The 25650-nt window shown below is 34.3% G+C and overlaps 1 non-coding gene across 1 annotated transcript; it reads right to left on the reverse strand.

Moving 5' to 3' along the window:
• Nucleotides 1-742: 742 nt before the first annotated feature.
• LOC139879205 (small nucleolar RNA R71) lies at nucleotides 743-849 on the reverse strand. The gene has a single exon (XR_011770059.1). It is a non-coding gene; the product is annotated as a small nucleolar RNA R71 (small nucleolar RNA).
• Nucleotides 850-25650: the final 24801 nt, after the last annotated feature.

The following is a 25650-nucleotide window of genomic DNA, read 5'->3' on the forward strand; positions in this document are numbered from 1 at the left end:
TTTTTCTTATTATTTTTATAACTAATAGGATATTCTGTGAATGCACCGAGCAAGACGTTCACCACCTTTTGTACGTTCACCACCTGTAACTAGATCAAGACATTTAACAAATATAGCTGCCGTTGATTTTTTCTTAGACTCGTCATCAAGTCGACCGAGTACTTCAACTCAAATTTCTGATAATCCAGTTTTTGAAACCAATATCACAATTGAGAATCCGGAGAATACTCAGGGACAATTCCGAGACCCTGATCCATTAATTATTCCTCCGGAACCACCAATCATTCAAACAGAGATTGTTGAGGAAGAAACCATTAAATCAGAAACCTCTAGTGATTCAGATACAACACTTCCAATCATGGAAAATCTAGAACCTCTAAGTATGGAAGACCGAATGAGAGCTACACGCACGGGCCAAGGTCATGCCATTATTAAACCAGAAGTTAATGCTCCAGATTATGAAATCAAAGGACAAATTCTACACATGGTGACTAATCAATGCCAATTCAGTGGTGCGCCGAATGAAGACCCAAACGAACATCTTCGTACGTTTAATAGAATTTGTACACTATTCAAAATCCGAGAAGTGGAAGATGAGCAGATCTATCTCATGTTGTTTCCCTGGACTTTAAAGGGAGAAGCCAAAGATTGGTTAGAATCGTTACCTGAAGGGGCGATTGACACATGGGATGTTTTAGTTGAAAAATTTCTTAAACGATTCTTTCCGGCATCCAAAGCCGTGAGACTTCAAGGAGAAATTGTTACGTTCAAACAAAAGCCAAATGAAACATTATATGAGGCGTGGACAAGATTCGGAAGGATGTTGAGAGGATGTCCTCAACACGGTTTAGACACTTACCAAATAGTACAAATATTCTACCAAGGTGTCAACGTTGCTACACGAAAAGACATCGACATAACAGTTGGTGGTTCCATTATGAAGAAAACCGCAACTGAAGCTTACAAAATTATTGATAACACAGCCTCCCACTCGCATGAGTGGCACCAAGAAAAAGATATCTTTCGATCATCTAAAGCGGCTAGAGCCGATTCTAGCCATGACTTTGATTCCGTTTTCGCAAAAATAGATGCTTTCGAAAGACGAATGGAAAAGATGAATAAAGATATTCACGCAATACGAATCAGTTGTGAGCAATGCGGTGGACCACACTTATTGAAAGATTGTCACATTGAACCAACGATGGAACAACGAGAGAATGTTTCCTATATGAACCAAAGGCCGGGAAATAATTATCAAAATAATTATCAACCGCCAAGGCTAAACTTAAATCGAAATCAAAACATTCTTTACAATCCAAAAGGACCCGAAAATAACTGGTATAACCAACAAGGTCCGAATAACCAACCGACTCAAAACAACACTTTCAATCAACAAAGACCTAGCTTGTATAAACCACCACAACAACCCAAAGAGAAAAAGCCAAATCTAGAAGAAATGATGGCAAAGCTGATTGAATCTCAAACACAATTCATTACATCTCAAACCCAAACGAACGAGAGATTTGATCAGTCATTAAGAACTCAACAAGCTTCCATTTTGAATCTAGAAAAACACGTAGGTACTCTTGCTAGCATGATGAGTGAGAGGGAACAAGGAAAGCTACCGAGTAATACTGAAGTAAATCCTCGGAATGAGAATGTTAATATGGTTTCAACGAATTCTGAAAAACCAGCACCAGAAGATGGGAAGGTTTTAGATGAGAGTAACAATGAAGAAGTTACACCACCACCACCCGAGTATGTAAAGCCAGTGGTGGCACCATACAAACCACCCATCCCGTTTCCAAGAAAAGGAGTTGAATATGAGCAAGTAATAAGTAATAAAGATTGTGATACTTCTGGAAAGAAGAAGAAGAAAAAGAATAAGAAAGTACAAGAAACAAAAGCCGTAGAAGTAAACCCGGTGAATACAGTTCCACCAAAACCTCCACCTAGGGTAGGTGATCCGGGTGAATTTATTGTTCCTTGTCTACTTAGTGATTATGTCATGTATGATGCACTAGCAGATTTAGGTGCAAGCGTAAGTGTTATGCCTCTTTCCTTATATAAGAGATTAGGTGTAGGTAAGTTAAGTCCAACGGATATGAGTGTTCGACTCTTTGATCAAACCATTAAGCACCCAGTTGGAATTGCTGACAACCTACCCGTTCAAGTAGGCAATTTAACCTTTCTAGTCGAATTTATTGTCATTGACATAGAAGAGGACCCAAACATTCCTCTAATTTTAGGTCGGCCATTCTTAGCGTCCACCAAGGCGTTATTTGATGTAGGAAATGGAAGAATGACACTTAAAAGTGGTGACAAATCGATCACCTTTATGATTCGAAAGTCTAAATCTCCACCAGCCAAAACCGTTGAACCAGTAAAAACAATTGGTAAGAACCATGTGGTTTTACCAACTCCAACGGTAATACTTAGCAATAATGAAACGCCTAAGTGTGGGGAAAATGAAGTAACACCTAATGATGACATGATAACAAAGAACCCCGTTGTTGATACGAAATTAAATGATCCCGTTATTAATAGTTCAATGAAGAAACTTATTAAACGGATTCGCGATGCTAGAACCAAGGGGAACTTTAAGTTATGTAACCGGTTAGTATCCAATCTATCACCTAAAGAAAAGGAGAAACTAGTTGAAATTGTGGATATTACACAGGAATCCGACCAATGGCTTAAAGAAAAAGTCACGGATATGCAAGTTGATTATGGAACAAGAGAAATTAACGATGAAGTTAATCACAATTTTGACACCACGGCTACCTAAGTGTGGGGAGATTCAAATGTTCTAAAAAGAAAATGCTATCTAGAGTTAGTTGTTCTGTTCTCGTGTAGTTCCGAGAATGGAACCCGATTGGTCTTTTCCGCTAGCAGACACTAAAGAACTAGTTTTCTCCCTCCATTCTGAATTTTTATTTTGTAGGTCTTATATGAAATTAATATGCTTTTAAGTTTTGTGTGAATTTTAAAAAAACAAAATTTACTTTAATTCATTAAGTTGAAAAAAATGATTTCTAAAATTCGTCGTGAGTTGAAGACTAGGTCATTAAGCCGAAATTACTTTACCCGAGGGCGGGGCGACAAATTTTGTTATCATTATTTTTAATTTTATTGATTTAAAGTATGCCAAAAATATTATACTTTATAAATTTTTGAAAAGTGGGGTTATATACCAAACTTCAAAAATATGTATATATATGTTTGTGTTCTATGTTATGTACAAAATAGGGTAAAACAGCGCACTTTCAAAGACTGTCATTAAGTTCAGCAAAAGGTACTAATTTTGACGACAAGACACAAAACAACAAATGTGATATAACAAATGAAGGAATGAACGATGAGGCGCCATCTATCATTCGACGAGCTTTGTAATTACAAACTCGGTATTTTTAATCACTTTTCTACGCTAATCACCCTCATGAATTTAAATTATAGTCTGATTTCATGCAAATGAGGGCATTGCATGATCTTAAGTGTGGGGAAGGGTTATAAATTCTCTCAGGTTTATACTTGGTTTATTTGCCAAATTTTGTGAAAATTTGAAAAATTTTCAATTAAATGAAGTCAAAATCATGTTTATACATATTTATGAACGGTGAAAACTAGGTGATAATACCGAAATTATCGGAAAGGACATAAATTGAGAAACAACCTAAAATGCTTGAATTCATTTAAAATGGAATAAAGGAGAATAAAAAGGCAAAGAAAGAAACTAAGTGTGGGGAGAATGTACCAAGTTATTCAATTAAAAACTATCTATCACATATTTTTGTACAAGATTATTGCAGGTACTTTTGTTTTGGATGATACTAATCAGTTTTACCCGATTTACTATAATACTTTTGAAAGAAAGATGGATCTACACGATGAATCAATTCCATCATTAAAAGGAAGTAAAGTCTTCCGAAAAAGAAACGCGCTTCTTGATTTAGGTCATGAAGTTGTCGTCCAGACCAGCTGTAGGTTGACGAAAAACCTAGAAAAGTCATCACTAAAATCAGCAGGAAATCCACGGACCTCAGCATCAAACAGGGTCGCCAAGTGGTCAGACTTATCCTAACCATGAGAGGGTCTGTCTTGTAAAATGGGGAGGGCACCGTGCAAATTAGCTTGATAAGACTAATGAATCAGATCCCCAGAAAGGATAATCTCCTTAAAGATTAAAAATCAGCTTTTAAGACTGATATTACTCAATCCTAGAGATTGACCTTAAAGATTGAGAATTCAAACTCATGGAATTCAATGATATCTAAACTCGAGCTTGAACGAGAAAATATTTTGATCAAAAATACAAATCGATTTGTTTTCTGAAAACCCATTTTCAATGCGTTCATTACCATTGAACGTAAAATTCTAGGAATTCACCTGGAATTCATTAGGTCACCTGAACCAAATCGGGTGTCAACCGTAAGAACGGTGGTTGCATAGCATGGTCGGAGACAGGACCTTGTGCCAGACCGAAAAATCATAGGATGATCTTTACTATCGCTCCTACCAAGGATAGTTCTAACATCCGACACGTTAAAAGACCATAATCAAATGCATGTCACGGGACATTGCCTTAACAGTTTCTTGTTCATCGCTTTCCTTTACAACCGGACGGTAGTTTACCGAAAGGTAATATACGGAACAAGTAAACTGGATGTGTGCTTTCCGATACCGGGATAGCAGTGGATTACACGAACCTAAATGTTTTTAGCCAAAATATTGATCCACAAATATATTTTGCAACACCGATGGTGGGTCAAATCAGAAAACTTGTCTAGGGTAAAATCTAGCTTGAATTTTTAAAAGATCAAATGTTTTCATAAAGATCTAATTTCCTAAAGGATCTACATTTTTATAGTCATGTGGGACTGTAAACCGCCTTTCAAATGTGCACTTTGCTTTGGAAACCGAAAGTAAATCGGCTATTTGATTGCAAGTGTCGTTGACCTAAACCCAAGGCAACTGTGGATGACACACCCACCTTTAACCATGGTTCTATTGTTAATATCATTGTTTATACCGCTCTATCAAAATCACTGATGTACAAAGTGTGAAGAATAAAGAAGTGATTCGTGTGATGTATTATATTATTTCAAGACTGTATTGCTTGAGGACAAGCAACGCTCAAGTGTGGGGATATTGATAAGGCTAAAAAGGAACATATATTTCATAGCAAAATCCCCCAAGAAAGACAAGATTTTAGTTGCAATTGTTCCATTTTCGAGTAATATTCGTTTATTTTAAATAAGTGCGAAGACAAAAGGCAAAAACGAAGATTTGAAGACGCAAAGGTCCAAAAAGCTAAAAAGTACAAGATACAATCAAGAAGGTTCAAATTATTGATGAAGAACGTCTAAAAATGACAAGAGTACAAGTTACAAAACGCAAAGTACACGATATAAAATTGTACGAAAGGACGTTCGAAAATCCGGAACTGGGGCATGAACCAACTTTCAGCGCTCGACGCAACGGTGTAAAAATTACGAGTCAACTATGCACAAGAATAAAATATAATATTTAAATAATTCATAATAAGAATAATATTAAATAATAAAAAGTTGTTAATTGAGCATAGTTCAGGGGTCGTAAATGAAAATTCAATTTCTAATTTCGCTATATAACGATCTATGTAATTTCAATGGAGGAGAACCTTTTTCGATCATTTTTTTTTTCTATCATCTTTCTACCGATCCAATATCTATTATCAATATCAATATCTAAAAATCTCTATTGTTAATGTAATAAGATATAACAATAATCTTAATTTTAAGTTTAAATTATGATAATAATAAGATTTATGATAGAGATCGTTTGAGTGTGTAAGTCGAAATTCTGTCCGTGTAACGCTACGCTATTTTTAATCATTGTAAGTTATGTTCAACCTTTTTACATTAATGTCTCGTAGCTAAGTTATTATTATGCTTATTTAAAACGAAGTAATCATGATGTTGGGCTAATTACTAAAATTGGGTAATTGGGCTTTGTACCATAATTAAGGTTTGGGCAAAAGACCGACACTTGTGGAAATTGAACTATTGACTATTAATAGATGGGGGGTATTGTCTAATTGAGTGACAACTCATTGGAGTCTGTCGAACCTATCTTCAAATTAATTAACCTAATAATTAATAATGATTATGGTTGTCCTATTTAGTGATGTTCATATGGAATCTGTTATAATCATTTAATTAATCAATTGGGTTGGGTAATTGATTATTCATTCTGATCAAGTGGATGAATTAATATTCATAAACTAATTAAAACAGGGGTGGATTACATACAGTGATAACTGGTGTAATTGTTGACAGAAGTGATAACTGCGTCACAGTTTAAATCCTTGATCAGTTGGAATATTTGACTTCGGGTATAAGGGTAATTTGACGAGGATACTCGCACTTTATATTTATGACCGATGGACTATTATGGACAAAAACCAGATAGATGTATCAAATAAACCAGGATAAAGGACAATTAACCCATGGTAATAAATTAAAATCAACACGTCAAACATCATGATTACGGAAGTTTAAATAAGCATAATTCTTTTATTATATTTCTCATCGTATCTTTATTTACTGTCATTTTATTACTCGCAATTTTATTTTCTGTCATTTTATTTATCGCAATTTATTTTACGCACTTTAATTTTTGTCATTTATTTTTACGCTTAAAATCGACAAACCGGTCATTAAACGGTAAAACCCCCATTTTATAATAATACTACTACTTATTTATATATATATTTTTACAAATAAACTTAATAATATAGCGTTAACTTCACCAGCTCCCTGTGGAACGAACCGGACTTACTAAAAACTACACTACTCTACGATTAGGTACACTGCCTATAGTGTTGTAGCAAGGTTTAGGTATATCCCATCCGTAAATTAATAAAACTTGTGTCATATTTTGTAGTATTTTGTATTAAAAATAATACTATTTCGTACCCTCACGCTACATCATCAGCGGGTAAGTTTACTGCTAATGTGGTGGAATATAAACGGTTCCCCGGTAACGATGACGAAAGGCAAACTTATTTATCAAGGTTATAATAAGACCAATTCGGATGAAAAGTCGAAGTTGACTTGCTAAAGCTGTGACAAAACTGGCTATTTTGAAAAGGAAGTGCAATGTTATTTTCAGTAATAACAATGCCAAAGGAGTTAGCACAGATACGTGTTAAATGTTTACTCAGGTTCCGAGTGTTTTCGGAGGCATAACTATATGTATCAATATTTTCTTCCGTAGATGAAGTGCGGTTGGTTCATCCTCTCGATTGAGGTGTTTTCAAGAATTATGAAAGGTTTGAACGCAGATTATAATTGTCAAGATACAAATGAGGTTTAAGATGAAACCAAGTGGCAAACTTGAAGAATTATTTAGTTTCATATGTTATAATCGACATTTTAATTCATTTTAATTGTCCAATGTTATTAGTCCTCAGTCGATAGTCCACAGTTGACAGTCCAATAATTTATTTATAGTTTAATATATAATATTCGAATTAATTAATACGTGTCGTGACCCGTATACGTCTCAGACTCGATCACAACTCAAATTATATATATTATTATAGAATCAACCTCAACCCTGTATAGAGAACTCAATTATTACTGCATATAGAGTGTCTATGGTTATTCCAAATAATATATGTAAATGCGTCGATATGATATGTCAAAACCTTGTATACGTGTCCCGATGTTTAAAGTGCGTAAAATAAATAACAGAAAATAAATGACGATAATAAAATTGCGAGAATGTAAATTGCGATCATTAAATAAAATGCGATAAATAAATTACGATAAATAAATTGCGATAAATAAAATGTAATACGGAATTAACAGTTAGCTAGGATCTTGTTAGCGTGATTTCTTAACAAAATTTCATATTGTTAATTAGTCTGTTTCTAAATCAATTTTTATTGTGTCCATTATTTCTTCATTATGCCACTTGTTGGATTCTGATAGGTCAAAATCCAAATATGAAATTGAATTTGAATGAAAATAGTTATTATTTGGTGAACGGATACGTATATCGGTTGTTGTAAATAGGATAGTAAATGACTGTTGAATCAGATTCGAAGGATGTATAGTATAACTTGTTAAAGTGAAATCTAAATATTCCTCGGGTATTACCTACCTGTTAAAATATTTTCACCATTAACAGTTTGTACAAAAGAATTTTTAATTACAGTCTTTATGAAAAAATATATATACATATATTTTTTCTTCATATGTAATCATGGATTTAATGAGTTAACATAATATTAAACTCATTTAGTTTTCGGTTGGAACTAGAATAAATAATCTCTAAAACTTTAGAGATTACATATTCGCCATGTCGAACGAAGATAAAGGAGGTAGAACGTCATGTAGAACGAAGATAATCGATGTAGGACATCATGTAGTATGATGGTTATGCTGGAGGTACAGACTGAGAGTTTGAGACATGTAGTGTTGAGGCTTGTACTGTGGATGTTGTTGTTGGTAGTACTGGTGTTGTCGGTGCTGTTGTTGAAGCTGGTAGGTTTTGCACCATATTCTCCAAATTGATTACACGAGCGCGAAGTTCGTTGACTTCTTCTATTATTCCGGTTGGATTGTCGGTCGGAACGAGCGGATAAATAAGGTTTAGAATTGTGGATAGAATATAATCGTGTCGAGCTACTCTAGAAATGAGGCTGAAAATGGTGTTTCAGATAGGTTCACCGGTAAGTGCTTCAGGTTCTTCACCAAGAGGTGTATTCGGTTGGTGGAAGGGATCGCCTTCTTCGCGTCTCCATTTATTAAGTCGACTACGAACCCATCAGATGAATTGGGGATGGCTGATTGATTGATTCATTCTGGTGACTCCGCCTTCAGAGCTTAGGTGAATATCCATGTCGAAATAGCTGTCGGAATAACTATTGGAATAGCTATCGAAATCTGAGGGACTCGAATTGATTATGGGATTCATCTCGTACGATCAGATGAAGGATTTTTGACAAGAAATAGATTATAGGATGTAGATTAGTACCCTGTAATACATAATTTACATATGCATATATAATACAAAAATCCCGTAAGTTACTGAGGAATCTACGGAATATGTTAGGTAAAGTTAACAATAACAGATACGCTAAGATATGAATTTATCTATACACTGTCTATGCAAGAGAGGCAGTAAGACATGTCTAAACTAAGACTGATAAGCAGGTAATTTCCTAAGAATGATAAGAAGATGATTTCCGACACGAAATGATAAGCAAAACTTTTGACATGTAGACACGGTCGAAGTCCAGACTCACTAATGCATCCTAACAACTTATCAGTTAGACTCACTAATGCAGACCTGGTTCACTAAGACCACCACTCTGATACCAACTGTAAAGACCCGTCCTAATCCATCCGGACAAAGTCCATACCGATTATAAACGATTCACAACAGCTGATTACATAGCGAGGTATTTGACCTCTATATGATACCTTTTACAAACATTGCATTCAATTTTAAAAGTCAATTTTTCTTTACAACGAAAATTGACGGCATGCATACCATTTCAGAATATATCCAACTATAATTGACTTAATAATAATCTTGATGAACTCGACGACTCGAATGCAACGTCTTTTGAAATATGCCATGAATGACTCCAAGTAATGTTTCTAAAATGAGCAAATGCACAGCGGAAGATTTCTTTCGTACCTGATAATAAACATGCTTTCAAGTGTCAACCAAAAGGTTGGTGAGTTCATTAGTTTAACATAAATAAACATTTTCATCATTTTAATAGACCACAAGATTTTCATTTCTCATAAATATACGTCCCATGCATAGAGACAAAAATAATCATTCATATGGATTGAACACCTGGTAACCGACATTCACAATATGCATATAAGAATATCCCCATCATTCCAGGATCCTCCTTCGGACATGATATAAATTTCGAAGTACTAAAGCATCCGGTACTTTGGATGGGGCTTGTTGGGCCCGATAGATCTGTCTTTAGGATTCGCGTCAATTAGGGTGTCTGTTCCCTAATTCTTAGAATCTCTGATACCAACTGTAAAGACCCGTCCTAATCCATCCGGACGAAGTCCATACCGATTATAAACGATTCACAACAGTTGATTACATCGCGAGGTATTTGACCTCTATATGATACCTTTTACAAACATTGCATTCAATTTTAAAAGACAATTTTTCTTTACAACGAAAATTGACGGCATGCATACCATTTCAGAATATATCCAACTATAATTGACTTAATAATAATCTTGATGAACTCGACGACTCGAATGCAACGTCTTTTGAAATATGCCATGAATAACTCCAAGTAATGTTTCTAAAATGAGCAAATGCACAGCGAAAGATTTCTTTCGTACCTGAGAATAAACATGCTTTCAAGTGTCAACCAAAAGGTTGGTGAGTTCATTAGTTTAACATAAATAAACATTTTCATCATTTTAATAGACCACAAGATTTTCAATTCTCATAAATATACGTCCCATGCATAGAGACAAAAATAATCATTCATATGGATTGAACACCTGGTAACCGACATTCACAATATGCATATAAGAATATCCCCATCATTCCGGGATCCTCCTTCGGACATGATATAAATTTCGAAGTACTAAAGCATCCAGTACTTTGGATGGGGCTTGTTGGGCCCGATAGATCCATCTTTAGGATTCGCGTCAATTTGGGTGTCTGTTCCCTAATTCTTAGATTACCAGACTAAAAAGGGGCATATTCGGTTTAATAATCCAACCATAGAATGTAGTTTCGATCACTTGTGTCTATTTCGTAAAGCATTTATAAAAGCAGCGCATGTATTCTCAGTACCAAAAATATATATTGCAAAAGCTTTTAAAAAGGGAGCAAATGAAACTCACCATACTGTATTTTGTAGTAAAAATACATATGACGTCTTTAAACAAGTGTAGGGTTGACCTCGGATTCACGAACCTATATTATTTATATATACATTAACACATATAATCGTAATCGAACGAATTTATATATTATTAGTAATATACTTATTAATAATAATAATAGTCTTAATAATAATAATATTAATAATTTTCAAAAAAATAATAATAGGTATTTAACATAAATTTAATTATACTTTTTCTTAATAATCATAATCATATACTTATCCTATTTTAAATCATAAACTTAAAACTAAATTTTATTTTTAAACCTAACATAATAATAATAATAATAATAATAATAATAATAATAATAATAATAATAATAATAATAATAATAATAATAATAATAATAATAATAATAATAATAATAATAATAATAATAATAATAATAATAATAATAATAATAATAATCATAATAATAATGATAATAATAAAAATAATAAAAATAATAATAATAATCTTTTTAATCCTATTAATACTAATGATGATAATAATCATAATTTAATATTTAGTGTTAGTTTAATAATAATAATAATAATAATAATAATAATAATAATAATAATAATAATAATAAATACTACCTCACAAGAAAAGCTCCCAAAAAGAAATAACTACCCATGCACGGGCTCGAACCCACGACCTCTTGAATACTCACCAAACAATTCTAATCGTTGGACCGATCATTTTTTTCTTGAGTTATCTCGCGTGTAAAAATATATACATATATGAACCGCTTATCATTAACCTCAACATTATCTTTCAATGCATCACCCTTATTTAATCTTCATATCATAATCATAGAGTCATCAAGCATTACCCTTAATCGTTAAACAGCAAGCTAGCCCAACAGAAACAGATTAAGGATCTCGGCCCAAGAATAAATACGGCCCAATAGCATAATCAGTCCAGCTTCCATCGTAAAAAAAATAATATACGCATTCGCCTAAGCCTAGTTTCGAACCCACGACCTCCTTTTCAACTCCCACGCCCCTAACCATTCCTCTACTTAATATTTTCTGTTTTAATTCCCGTTTATATTCTACTTAACCTACTATTCTCGGCCCAATGTCATAACCAAAAGCCCAACGATATGATAAGCCTACTAAGGAATATGATCTACAAACCCACAAATCTAATTAAGGAACTTGGCAGGTGATTAATCAAGTAGACAATGAGATCGAGATGTAAAGCAAACTCATCACTTAACATTAATAATTCCATTATTGCTTTCATCTTCCACTAAAACTACATCATCATAAAAAAATATAGTGCATCATAAAGGAGTCTCACTTTGGTATGGCCACACTTCAATTTTAAATACATGTGTACGTTGAAATTTGGATATTTGTGAAAGGAATGACATGTGGGGTTCTAGTTCATCATAATTGCAATTATCTCAACATCACTTTACACGTTCGTACTCTTATTAATATTATTTTCATATACCTTGCATCAAACCGTCACCATCATTAATCATCTCTTCATCATTTTTTTAACACAGGAAAACAGAAGAAGGCGAGTAACTGGATTCGAAAAGAATAGAGTAGCATCAGTTTACATCGTAGTTTTCACGGTGGTAATGAAGTGATTTTCGGTTGGTTTGGGTTGTGGTCTTGGCAACAAAATAGAATCAGATACATAAAAATTAAAGAAGAAGATAGGAGGAAAAGCAGTGGTAGCAACAATTTAATTCGATGGGTGTATGTGTGAGGATTTTCGTGATTTAAACCTGAATAGCAAACTCGAACGGAATAACAGCAGTTTAATCGACCAAGTAGCAGTAGATGGGTTCGTTATTGAGGTTGCAAACTAAACTCGAGTGATTATATATTTGTTCATAGTTCTTGGTTCAAGGAGAGAAGATGTGAGAGAGTAATGGCGAGGTGGTGACGGTTATAATGGTGTAATGGTTATGGTGGTGGTTTTTGGTTTGGTTATGATGCATGGTCGAAGAAGACAGAAATAGCATAGCAGATATGGTGATTATTAAGTGCTGGTTGTTTCTGGTTCCAAAAAAGAAAAATGATAGCCTTGATGGTGGTTCTTCGAATAAGAGTATGAGAGAGAGATAGTTAGAGAGAGAGGGAACGTGATAGTTGATGTAAGGTTGGCCTTTGCTCGATTGATATAAGGATTTCCTATGAGTCGACATATCTAAGGAGAAAAAAACAAAAATATACAAAAGTATGAAAATGATGTCTAACAAATTCAATTATCTGTATAAGATTACTGTTATTGATTGGTACTAAATAGAGAAAGAAAGAAAAAAATTAACTACAGAAAGATGGAGACATGTATCTGATTCTGATTCTTTCGTGATTTTATATTTTTTATAATATTAATAACTAATAAGTGAATTAGTAATAATACTAATTAATAATAATTTATTTTAATAATAACAATAAAATTATTGATAAGATATTAATAATAATAATAAATCTAAAACAATAATAATATTAATATGATGATATTATTAATAACCAAAATGCTAATTTTTAATAAGTTTAATAATAATTAATAATATTGATAACTAATAATATTTGAATTACAATTTAATTATAATTTTATCATTCTTATAATAGTATTTATATTTAAAATCTCTATTAAAAAAACAAAAAAAAATCATAACATTAAAATTATAATTGTAATCATAATAATAATAATAATATTAATATTACTAAATTTGATATTAATACTAATAATAATAATGAAAGAAATGAAAATTTTATAATAACAACTATATTCTTAACTTGTAATTATATTTAATATATTAATATTATCATTTACTATTTATGTAATATTTAATTATCATGTAATAACATAAATTGAATATTTATTATTTAAATGTTTCATATAAAATACAACATACATATAATATTAATTATGTATGGACATCATATACATATACATGTATATATAATATTTACTAAATATATTATTTTGTTATAGATACCAAGTAGCTATATTAGTTATATATTGAAATAAATAAACTCGGAGTATATCTTTTATTACTTTGTTAGTGATTTATTATATATATATATATATATATATATATATATATATATATATATATATATATATATATATTCACATCTAATCATAAACTACTGTTCGTGAATCGTCGGGAACGGTCGATGGTCAAATGTATACATGAACACAGTTCAAAGTTTTTAAGACTTCAACATTGCAGACTTTGCTTATCGTGTCGATTTCATATAAAGATTAAGTTTAAATTTGGTCGGAAATTTATCGGGTCATCACACCTCCCGTGTTGGAATAAGTTCATTATTCTCATTTTGGATTACTGTCATTCCTCCTTTCTTGGGTACGACTTGAACATGACTGACCCATGGTGAATCGGAAATAGGATAGATCAGACCGGCGTCCAGATGTTCGATTACTTCTTTCTTAACGACTTCTTGAATCAAAGGATTCACCCTTCTTTGCCTCTGAACTGATGGTCTGAAATCGTCTTCCATGAAGATCTTGTGGGTGTAATAGTTGGGACTGATTCCTTTTATGTCGAAAATCTTCCAAGCAATTGCTTTCTTATGTGATTTCAGAACTTGAATCAATTTCGCCTTCTCATGTGGCGTGAGGTCTTTTGAGATAATTACAGGGAGTTGCGATTCTCCTTCTAAAAATGCATACTCCAGATGTTCGGGTAACTTTTTCAATTCTAATTCCGGAGGTTCCTCGATAGATGGCTTCATTCTAGCTATTTCTGCTCTGTCTAACGAGTCATACCTCTCTTGGAATTCTGATTCTTCCTCCTTAATAGCGGTCATTGATGCTATCTGTTCTTTGGTTCTGGAAATTGTCCTTCTTAAAGCTTCTTCTTCAGAAACGTCTTCTTTAGTTTCGAAGATAGGTTCAGGACTCTCTGCACAGTCTTCTTTTGACTGGGGTTCCTGAAATACCGGAATGAAATCCGTTTCTTTATTCGCTCTTCTCCTTAACATAGGTAGGGGAATGCCTTGACCTAGTAGTGCTATTTGGATAGTTTTGTCGAATAATTTACTTTCAGAGAGGGGAGATTTATGTTGACCAGGATCTATGGGTTAATGGTTGTCGAGATTTCCTTCAGGAGGTGTAAAGAACAGATCCTTAGAAATTTGATCTTGACTGCATATAGCCATGGTATCCTCTAGATATTCATTGACGAGTTCTTGAAAAGAATTAGTGAGATTGATATCTTCTTGGGGGGGCGTCTCATGAGTCGGTCGACATTAAATGTGACTTATTCACTTCCAACTCTTAACTTCAATGATTTGTCGTGAACATCTATTACGGCCTTGGCAGTATTTAGGAATGGTCTGCCAAGTATGATGGGGACTTTCATGTCTTCCTCAATATCCATAATGACAAAATTGACAAGAGAATGTGAACTTATCCACTCTGACTAGGACATCCTCAGCTATCCCTCGAGGAATCTTAACTGATCTGTCTGCGAGTTGGATAGTCATTCTGGTTGGTCGTAAGTCTTTTAATCCTAGCTTTTGGAATAATGAATAGGGCATTAGGTTTACACTGGCTCCTAAGTCTGCTAAAGCATTGCTAATCTGGACATCTTGCAGGTAGCAAGGTACAGTAAATCTTCCTGTATCTCCTAACTTAGGGGGAATACCATGTTGTAACACTAATGAGCATTCTTCACTTAAGGGCAAGCTAACTATCTCTCTTAATCTCTCTTTGTTCGAAAGCAGTTCTTTGAAAAATTTAGCGCAGTTTTTGCATTTCTACTAAAGCATCTACTAGTAGCACATTCAAATGTAAATTCTTAATAATATCCCAATACTTAGCGAATTGCGCTTCTTGTTTTTCCTTCCTAAGCCTACCTGGGAAAGGTATGCTGGCACGCTGAATGATTTCCGGGGCCTTAGGAGAGATAGGTTCCGGTGGATTGACAACTGGGTCACTTGACACAGGTTCCTTATCGGAAAAATCTTGTATGGGTATGTTAACAGTTGTTTCCTTCCCACCTCTAGTTACTACTAGGGCATCAAACTCACTACTCTCTAATTCAACATTAGCGGTTAAATGTTTAAGTGTAAGCTGAAAATTGATTAACTCTTCAAAAGTCTTTATCAAGGTATCAAATTTGTTCTAGCATTCTATGACTTGAAGGTTTATCGTGTATTGCTTTTTCATAAATTTAACTAAAATTTCTTTAGAGAGGGTAGCAGATTGGTGTAGTGGGAGGAGTATATTAAAGTCCGAGCTATTCTGCTGTTTATATGCCCATCTAGGGTAAGGATACCTTAGATTGGTTCTAGTAGCATCGGTACTTTTAGGAATTGATAAACTTTGAAGAGTGAGGGTGAGATCTTGTAACCTGGTTTCTAGCATTTGTACCGTATAAGCGAAGATGTCATCCTTCTCAGCAGCTTCTTTGTTCCAATCCTCCTGCTGTGCAGCTATTGTATCCAAAAGATCCCATGCTTCGTCTGCTGTTCGGGACATGAAATTGCCTTGCGAGGCTATGTCTAAGAGAGACTTATCATCCTTGGTCAAACCATTGTAAAGCGTGTAGATTATGTCTGCCCGACTTAATGAATGATTCGGACATCTTTTAAGCATCACTTTTACTCTATTCCACGCTAGACACAATGACTCATTTTCTTTTTGAGATAAGTTGGTGATGTCATTTCTTAAACAGATTTGTAGGGAAGGTGGATAAAATTTGTTCAAAAACTTAGTGGCTAATTCTTCCCATGAGTGTATTGAATTCGGGTTAAGACCATCAAACCATGTTAAAGCGTGTGAAAACAGAGAATATTGGAAAAGGTGAAGTTTTAAAAGGTTTTTCTCGTTTTCTTCCTTCTTAAAAGAGTCAACCAGACTGATAAATTTTTTTAAGTGAAAGTTTGGATCGTCAGTCGGTAATCCTTGAAATTTACAGATCATATTGACCAGTTTGATCATATGTGAACTGATTTTAGGAGTTCCTTGGGTTCCTAAGGTGATTGGTCCTCCTCTTTCTTCTAAGCATGATTTTTGCATAGAAGCAAGGGTGTTTTGTTGTTCCATTTTTATGATTTTCTATTTAAAAAGACTTAAAAGTAACTTTTAGAAAATATTAATTGACTAAAAGGATCGATAATTCAATAAAAACAATTATTCATGAAATTCGGTCGCTAACCTTATCGATATTCCAATTGATAGGATTTCTTACAGATTACTATTTATCTAGGTGGCCAGGCTGACTATGGAGAGGCAGGATCCTTTTGGTTCCAATATAATTGGAGACTGTTCGAAAAATCCAACAACTAAGTCCGTGTATAAATGTCTTTCTTAGACACCACCAAACAATACTTTTGTCTGCTTAACATCTTTCTCAATCAAAATATTCGATCCCCGGCAGCGGCGCCAAAAAGATAAACCTCCTATGATATAGCCAAAACATACAGTTTTGTTCGTGCGGTGTCATTAGGTCGCAGGGTGTCAAATTTGGTATAGCACAGAGAAGTTGTCGTTTAATTTATATTTTGGGGGGCCTAAATTTACTTTTAACTTTCTAATGTAGAATGTGTAAGTTAACCTAGGGTCGTGCTTTTGAATGGTTTAACGAATTGAAGATCAAGTGGATAATTGTCTTTTATTTAAATTACCTGGATAAAAGATAGTAGTTGGTTTAAGCTAAAATCCTAATTGCGGAAAGGTAAATAAAGTAGGAGGATGTCCGGAGTGTGCAGATCAGGGAAATGTTGACCAAGATATCAGTTTGGGTTAGGGAAAGGTAATTATGTTGATATTAAAGATTATGATTGAAATGGTGTAGATATGGTTGGATGAGCCAATTACACAGGCCTACTTATCTCTAAACTCTCAGAGTTCTCGTTGAGCAGTGAAAAGTATGTTACGTGGTTGTATAATCGAAACGTGACAATACCTCGGAGGTTACCCTTAGTAAAGCACTAGGTTTATTAGTGAGTTGAGTTCTAATCCTAACCCTCGTTATCAATTTGGTTAACTGAATAACAACGTGCCATGTTGATTGAACACTGATCACAAACGGAAGGAGTCCGTCGGGTTAAGTTCACAAAACCTTAAATGAAAACTAACAACCATTTCATCATACTAACGAGATCAAACCAAGACAAACGTTACACAACATTAAAGTTGATATACCGAAAGTAAGCAGAAAGAAACCTAACAGGTACCTAGACAGTTGGTATGACTTAATCCTAGGGCAACAATCAAACAAGAACATGCAATAGGTTTGGATCATACAATCAAGGCACTTAGCTAGATCTTAACAGCTCCTAAGAGGTCTCTTTGGAACAGTCAATAGGCATACTAGGTCATTCATGTCTCAATTCCTAGGTTCCGTGTCCTAAACGCGCATTAAATGCCTCTTGGGAACTCCGGCCATACCGAGTTCATAGAATCTTCAGATACAGTATAACCAGGGGTCTTAATCCTATGAAGTAGCTAAGTTCATATAGGTGGACAAGTCCTGATCACAACCTAGGTTGGTTAATCCTTAAGATGCTAGCATACAAATCTATCAGACTTCCTAGTTCAGCATAATAACAATAATCGTACTAATTTAACATAATTACGCTAACTCAAACTTCTATCATGGCAACATACAGATTACTTAAGCTATCATGGTAATATCGGAACGCATTATTAAACATAAAAGGTAAGGATACAAGTTTAATACAAAAGAAAAGCGTTTCGGATAAAAACCTGAAAAGGCCGAAGAAATCTGCCCGAGATCGCAGGGACTCGCCGGGATATCCTCCAGAAAATAAAAGCTAAGCTAGCTACTACTAAAAACTAACCTAAAACTTGAAAATATAAAATGAATTGTAAATTGAGTGTGTGTTGAAATGGATGGAGAAGGCCCTTTAAATAGACTTGATTTTTGCCTGCAAACGGCTGGTAGGCCGTTTGGCAGGCCGTTTGGCTTGCCTGGTCAGCCTGATTTCCTGGATCGTAACTCGTTTTTTTGTCTTTCACCGTTTTCGCTCTATATTCTTCGTTTTAGCTCCGTTTTACTTGATTCTTTTTGCATCGCCTTTGTAATTACTTAATCTACAAAATCAACTGACAAAGCGATTATTTTTGCGATAAATTTTGGAACTTTATGGGTTTTAGGGCCCAATATCGGGGGTAAAAACGTGACTTTTTGGCCGATATCAGGGACATATGCTTTATACATGAAGGACTCCTTGGCGAATGGTAATTTTTATGATCTTCGTGGCCCTTATTTTTTTTTTGGTACATTTTGTGATTTTTATGGTGATTAGAGCTTGTTGCATATATTTAGAGGCACCTTATGTCTATTTTGGTGAGTTTGAGTATATTGTGAATGATGTTGAAATTAGATTTGATTGATATGTTGGTAAGTTGATGGCTATCCCGTGAATCCTACATAATTGGTCAAAGTCAAGGAGGTCAAAGTTTGATATTGTGAAAATCTTATACTTGATGATTGATGTTTGATGACCTCTTAGGAAATGGAGTTGACTTTGACCTAAGAATGATTGATTCGGGTAGACTTAGGTTTGAATTGTGGTTGATTTTGGTGGTAATTGAAGACTATTTGAAGCATTGAATTGAGTTTGTGTTACTAGTGGAAGAAGGGGGGGATGAAGAATGCTTGGTCCTCGGAAAATGCAAGTGTTTGGAGTTCATTCTAGCTATTAAAGTGCTCATTCTTGGAGGTATCATTTATTGCCTAAACATTGCACTTTGGCTTTGATCATCGAACGCTATTTATCTCCAAGGCTTGTTTTGTGATTTGCTTGATCATCGTTGGGCCCAAAAGTTGTTTTTCTGCGCTAAAGTGTCTCAAGGCTAAAAGCCTGATTTGGTGTAGAATTGACCAAATCCTAATCAAAAGTTGCAAAGGAAATAACAAATGCAGGAAACAGCTCCAAAAGAGCCTCTCCTAGTCAAGGAGCGCCGCTCGTGATGATCCAAAGCGCCGCTCCTCAGTGAAAAGCAGCACTATCATGCACGTTTTGGCTCAAATTTCCACCAGTGACCAGAAGCGCCGTTCTTAATTGCGAAAAGCGCCGCTCTTACCAAGAAAAGCGCCACACCTGTAACCAAAAGCGACGCTCCCTATTTTTAGCCAAAAGCGCTGCTCCTGAAGGAAAATCGGCGCTCCTGACGCTGATTCAGCCCAGAATTTTCAGCACTATAAAAGAAAAGAAAAGAGAAGAGATCATTACAAGAGAGAGCTGCAGTTTTTAGTCCGAATTTCACACACAAAACACTCATTTCATCATCCATTGGAGTTTGAAGGTGAATTGAAGGAAGCAAGCTCAAGTTTCATCATTATTAGCTCTAGATCTTCTTCTCTTTGTCATTTTGGGTTGTAATCTCAACTTTTCTTTATCTAGTTTTGAACTAATTACTTGTAATCACTCAAGATGATGTTATATATATATATATATATATATATATATATATATATATATATATATATATATATATATATATATATATATATATATATATATATATATATATATATATACATATATATATGCTTATTGTTAGTGCAATCTTAGACATGATTGGCTAAATCTCTTGTGTTTGCTTATCTATGAATCTCTAATGCAATGATTTGCCCCTAAATCAATTGAATGATGTTGTTTGAATGAATTACATGATCAAGTGTTATTGTGTTAGCTATAGATCCATTGCTATGTATTTCTTTTAGGCTTTACTTTGATTACATAGGTTGAGTAGCTCTCTTAGTGATTTGATAAGTGAATTAATTTGTGCTTCAACACCTTGAGTGATCTAGACAACTAGATTAGGGATTTCAAGTGATTGTGTTATTGATCTAAGTTGGTTTTCAATTGGCCTTTAGTCAACATAGTGGTGTTCGATTATCTTAAGTGATTTCGATAGTTGAAGGGTTTTAAGTGATTTCAACCCTAGCATAATCTCAATAACCATTCATGCTTAACTTGATCTTAGAATGCAATGCTTATGTGAATTCGCAAAGTGTTATTTGATTAAGGTTTGGTAGTAATACTAAACATTTAATAGTTCAACAACTAGTACGATAGCAATTTGGGTAAAACGGGGCAATCTAAGCATAGAGAGGATTAGGTAAGTGAATACTAATTAGTTAAGTGGTTTAAGATCTCAATTCTTAATTACTTGTTACTTGTTGCTAGTATAATTGTTAAGTTTAAGTTTATTTACTTGTGCACGTTTTAGTTGTTAATTAAAATCAATCGCAAAACCCCCAATCAAACAAACCCTAGGACAATTACTAGTTACAATTATTCTACTTACACCGCTCTTTTGGGACGAACTTGAAAAGAATACTTACATTGAAGTGCTATAATAACCGGGTTCTAATTGCTCGTTAGTTGTGTGTGCTTGTTTGTAGTGTTTAATTCTTGTATAAATTTAGAGGGTAATGATGTATTGTTATGCACGCATCATCAGTTACTTGCACATTTGTTCACCGCTGACCAAATTTCAGATTCACTGAAATGTTCCTCAAGATTATTTGCTTCATAACAAGATAGAACTCGATATCTAAGGTTGGCCACACTTGTTCTGTCATTCGAATTTTGCTCAAAGAGTCATTTGAAATGTGAGAAGACGGCTTCTTTAATGTCGTTAGGGTGTTCATTCCAAACCCCATTTTTGTTGAGGCCTTTGATGATACTTTTGTTGTAATTGCGTTTAATCACCGAATGAAAATACTTGGTGTTTCCATCCCCATTGATCATCCATCGAATTCTCGCCTTTTGTCTCAACATATTCGACTTGATTTTATCTTTCTCAAACAGTTCTTTCCTTAATTTTAACCACTTATTCCTCTCCTCTTCATTTATGTCTCGAATCTCAGCTGCATGCTCCCATAGGTTGACCTTATTTTCAAGATTATTTATTTCAGCATCAATATTCTCCAAACCAGACTTACACCACTCTTTTGGGACCTGCTTTACACATTTGAGTTTCTGAAGGAAAACTTTGTCCAGCCTATGCCCCATAACTGAAGAATCCCATGCTGTTTTGATTACCTCTTCAACACCATCTAGCTCAAACCACTCATCAAAGATCTTGACTGGTTTCGGCCCGAAGTCTTTTTGCATATCCTTTAGCACGATTGGGCAGTGGTCTGAAATACGACGGTCAAGAGCCACAACCGATAAGCTGTCCCAAAGTTGGTGGAAATTTTCAGAGACAAGGAATCAATCTAGCTTGCTTAACTTTTGCCCGTTACCACTAACATTCGTGAATTTTATCCCACCCAACGGAACATCAATAAGACAATTTTCATTTATAAACTAATTAAATCTCTTGGCCCTGCTTTCGACGATACGACAATTCTTTCTTTCTGATGCTTCTCGTACCTCGTTAAAATCCCCACATATGACTCAGGATAAATCAATATCAAAAATAAGTTTGTCGAGTTTTTCCCACATTTTGATCTTGCGGTCATCAGTATGAGGACCATAGACGTTAACCACATAAGTTTTTTGCCAGAGGTAATCCACTTCCCACATATGCCAATAAAAAATTCACTTTCGATTGCATCCTCAACATCAAAACAATCAGAGTCCCAAATAATTAAAAAACCACTTGAGAAACCCACTGCTTCTTTTTTCACAAAACCAAAATTGTTTGAATACCACAAGGATCTGACCCAACTCTCATTTACCTATTTGCATTTGGTTTCTTGAAGGACTAATATCGATGGCTTGTCGCACTGACACAAATTTTAACCCCCCGAATTTGCCTTCTTGCCTGAACCCGCATACATTAAGAGAAATGATCTTCATTGATAAAAGTAGCAAACAAGAAACAGGAAAACTTACTGATGTTGTCTCTCTTGCCAGATGATGCCAATTCTCTCCCCAAACTCTTGTAATCCCCCGCTTGAGTTCGATTTGGAGGACTTTGAACCAGCGCCGCTTCTTGGGGTTTGATTAGATTCGCCCGATTTTGCTTTATCTTTGACATCCTCCTTTAAATTCCCACAGGTACTGCAACATACAAATTTATTTTGGTCATGGTTCCTTGCGACTGCTTTGACATAGCGCAATCGAGACGAGGCCCTCCAATTGCAAATCGATTTCCAGCAGTGTTCCCTTTTATTGTGATTTTGAGATTTTTAAGGAAGGTTTCTACTTTCATCTTTGTCCTTAGTTGCACCTTGATTTGATGAAAGGTTTCTACCAGCTTCGTAACCCTTACAAATCCTCCTCCCAGCTTAACTTCTATTTCTTGTGTTACGCACCTCAAAAGTATCCTTTATTGAGTTAGGCGACATTGGGCTTTCTTCCACAAACGTTTCACGTATAGGGTTGATAACTTCTGTAGGGCTGTTTTCAACAGGCCCATTAAGCAGGTCATTCATTAATGGGCTATTAAATTCCATTTCTTCTGGTTCCTTTGGTTGGGGTGGTCCAATATCATCTACATCCAGGCCCAATTGGTCAGATTTGGGTTTCTTTTTAAAACTTTTCGGTGTACCTGCGCAAGCATTATCTTGTTCCCCACGCGCCGTACTAATTGCCTCGTTATTGACTTCATAGCCGCCACTGCCTTTTTCCCAAGAGCAGTTATTGTCTTCTTCCAATGGTTCACGATTCCAATTGTTGAATAAGTCGTTTAACCCAAAACACCCCGACTCTTTGTCTTCCATATTGAATTTACCTTTTGACTTACCATCTTCTTCCTCGGACCTTCTACCCAACTCATCGCCGGAATCGTTCATAGACGGAATACCACCGGAGTAATTATTTGAGTCACCATCATCTGAGCACCAATCACTAGACGTATCTTCTTCAATGTCAAAGGTCACATTATCGTTGATTTCTTCCTTTACATGAACAGACAAAGTACCGGGTTTGAGGTCCAGTATCATTTCGCAATCCACCGGATTCGAATGCCCCACATGTGTTAACACTCTCCCCAAAATTAAGTTCTGATTTTTGTCCTCCAATAAAGAGCCGTTCTCTGTATCAAACACCTGACCCCAATTCCTAGCAATTGATTTGAATACTTCTTCTGTCCAACATGTAACCGAAACTCCGAAGATGTTTAGCCATGTCAAACGACCAGGTGGAGTGTATCTTTCACCCACCATAAGTAATGCAATTTTTAATCAAATCCTTATATTTATTGTCGGTCAAAATTAAACGATAACGAAATTTCAATTTATACAAAAACCATAATATCATACTGGAAAGAAATTAGAATTAGATATTGAATTTAACAGTACCTATGATGAATTTACTACAAATATTCTTTAAAATGGAGAAACCTTCACGATATAGTCTAGTAACTAGCGTCATGATTTTCTTACAAAAAATTTAAATTTCATACTTCAATATAAGCATATTTTTAAGTAACGGAAGGTTCGGCAACGATAACAAAATAATATAGTTAGTACACGTATATTTGAGGTAATATAATCGTCCTGCTCGAATAATTTAAAGATTTAATTTCTCTTTGGTTTACCGTTTACCAATTTTGATCTTATATATAATACTTCATTACACAACTCACTATTTGTTGAATTTTATATTTAGGTTATGTATTTTAATGAATAATAATAATAATAATAATAATAAAAGGTGGTCAAGTAAATGTTCCCCACAAGGCCACAACCCGACTCTATATGTCTAAATATTGTTATCTTGTGACCTTATATGCCCATCGGTTACATAAAATAATTTAAGTTCCATATCAGAAGTACAGGAGAACTGTTTGACCAGTCTCAGAAGTTTTTTTTTTTTTTTTGCTTGTACTATAACCAATTTTTAGTAATTTATAAATAGTTTCTCACTTTATATTATATATCGAACTCGAATCGAAATAAATAATTAAAACAAAAAAGTAAGGGTGACATAATCTTAGTGGTACTTCTTTTACTAGAGTAGTTTATTTTATATCGAGTTCAATAATGGATGATCTAAATAAGTGTAATGTAATAGAGTAATAAAATTTTTAATTTAATTTAAATTTTATTTTATTTATTTATTTAATTTGATTTTTGCTTATTTGAGTTGGAAAATATAGACAATTGTAAGTTGCTAAATTTGATGATTTATTTACATATAAACTATGTTCTTTTTTTTCTTCTCTTCCTTTAAATTTTAAGAACCATAAATCGAAAAGGGTTGGCCGCCAACGTGGAATGACTTGCAAGTATTTTCAAATCATTCATTGTATGGCAATGGCAATAATATTTTTTTTTTTTTGAAAATAACAGCCAAATCGAGACTTTCCGGTTTTGGAAACATACGAATTTAGTTTTTATTCAAAATTTTATTCGTATTTACAATTATACAATTAACCTACGAGTATTATAATTTATGATCTAAAATTTATTTGCAAGAAATGCCATTTAAGAGTAGAGTTTTATTCAACTTTATTACATTATATATTTTTTTAACGAGTTAAAAATCTTACTACCGAAGCTTAGTTTGAATGGTATTGGGTAAGATTCAACTTGGAGTACTGTTAACACATGTTCAATTCTCACTCCAAGCAGAGAGTTTCCAATATTTGATGGTACTGTCAACATTAGTGCGATTTGAGAAGGTCTCTGGAGGGATTTTCTTAACCTTCGATGGTACTGTTAACATCGTCGCGAAGTGGGTTTCATCCTAAAGCGTGTGTGAACAACAAATGAGAGTATTCGATGTCGATTTCGCCGTTAAAAAAAAAAGGAGTTAAAAACCTTATTTAATTTGTCACTACTAGAAATATTTAACTCAACATA

This window comes from Rutidosis leptorrhynchoides, chromosome 11 (assembly GCF_046630445.1).
Source record: "Rutidosis leptorrhynchoides isolate AG116_Rl617_1_P2 chromosome 11, CSIRO_AGI_Rlap_v1, whole genome shotgun sequence".
NCBI classification, from domain to species: domain Eukaryota; kingdom Viridiplantae; phylum Streptophyta; class Magnoliopsida; order Asterales; family Asteraceae; genus Rutidosis; species Rutidosis leptorrhynchoides.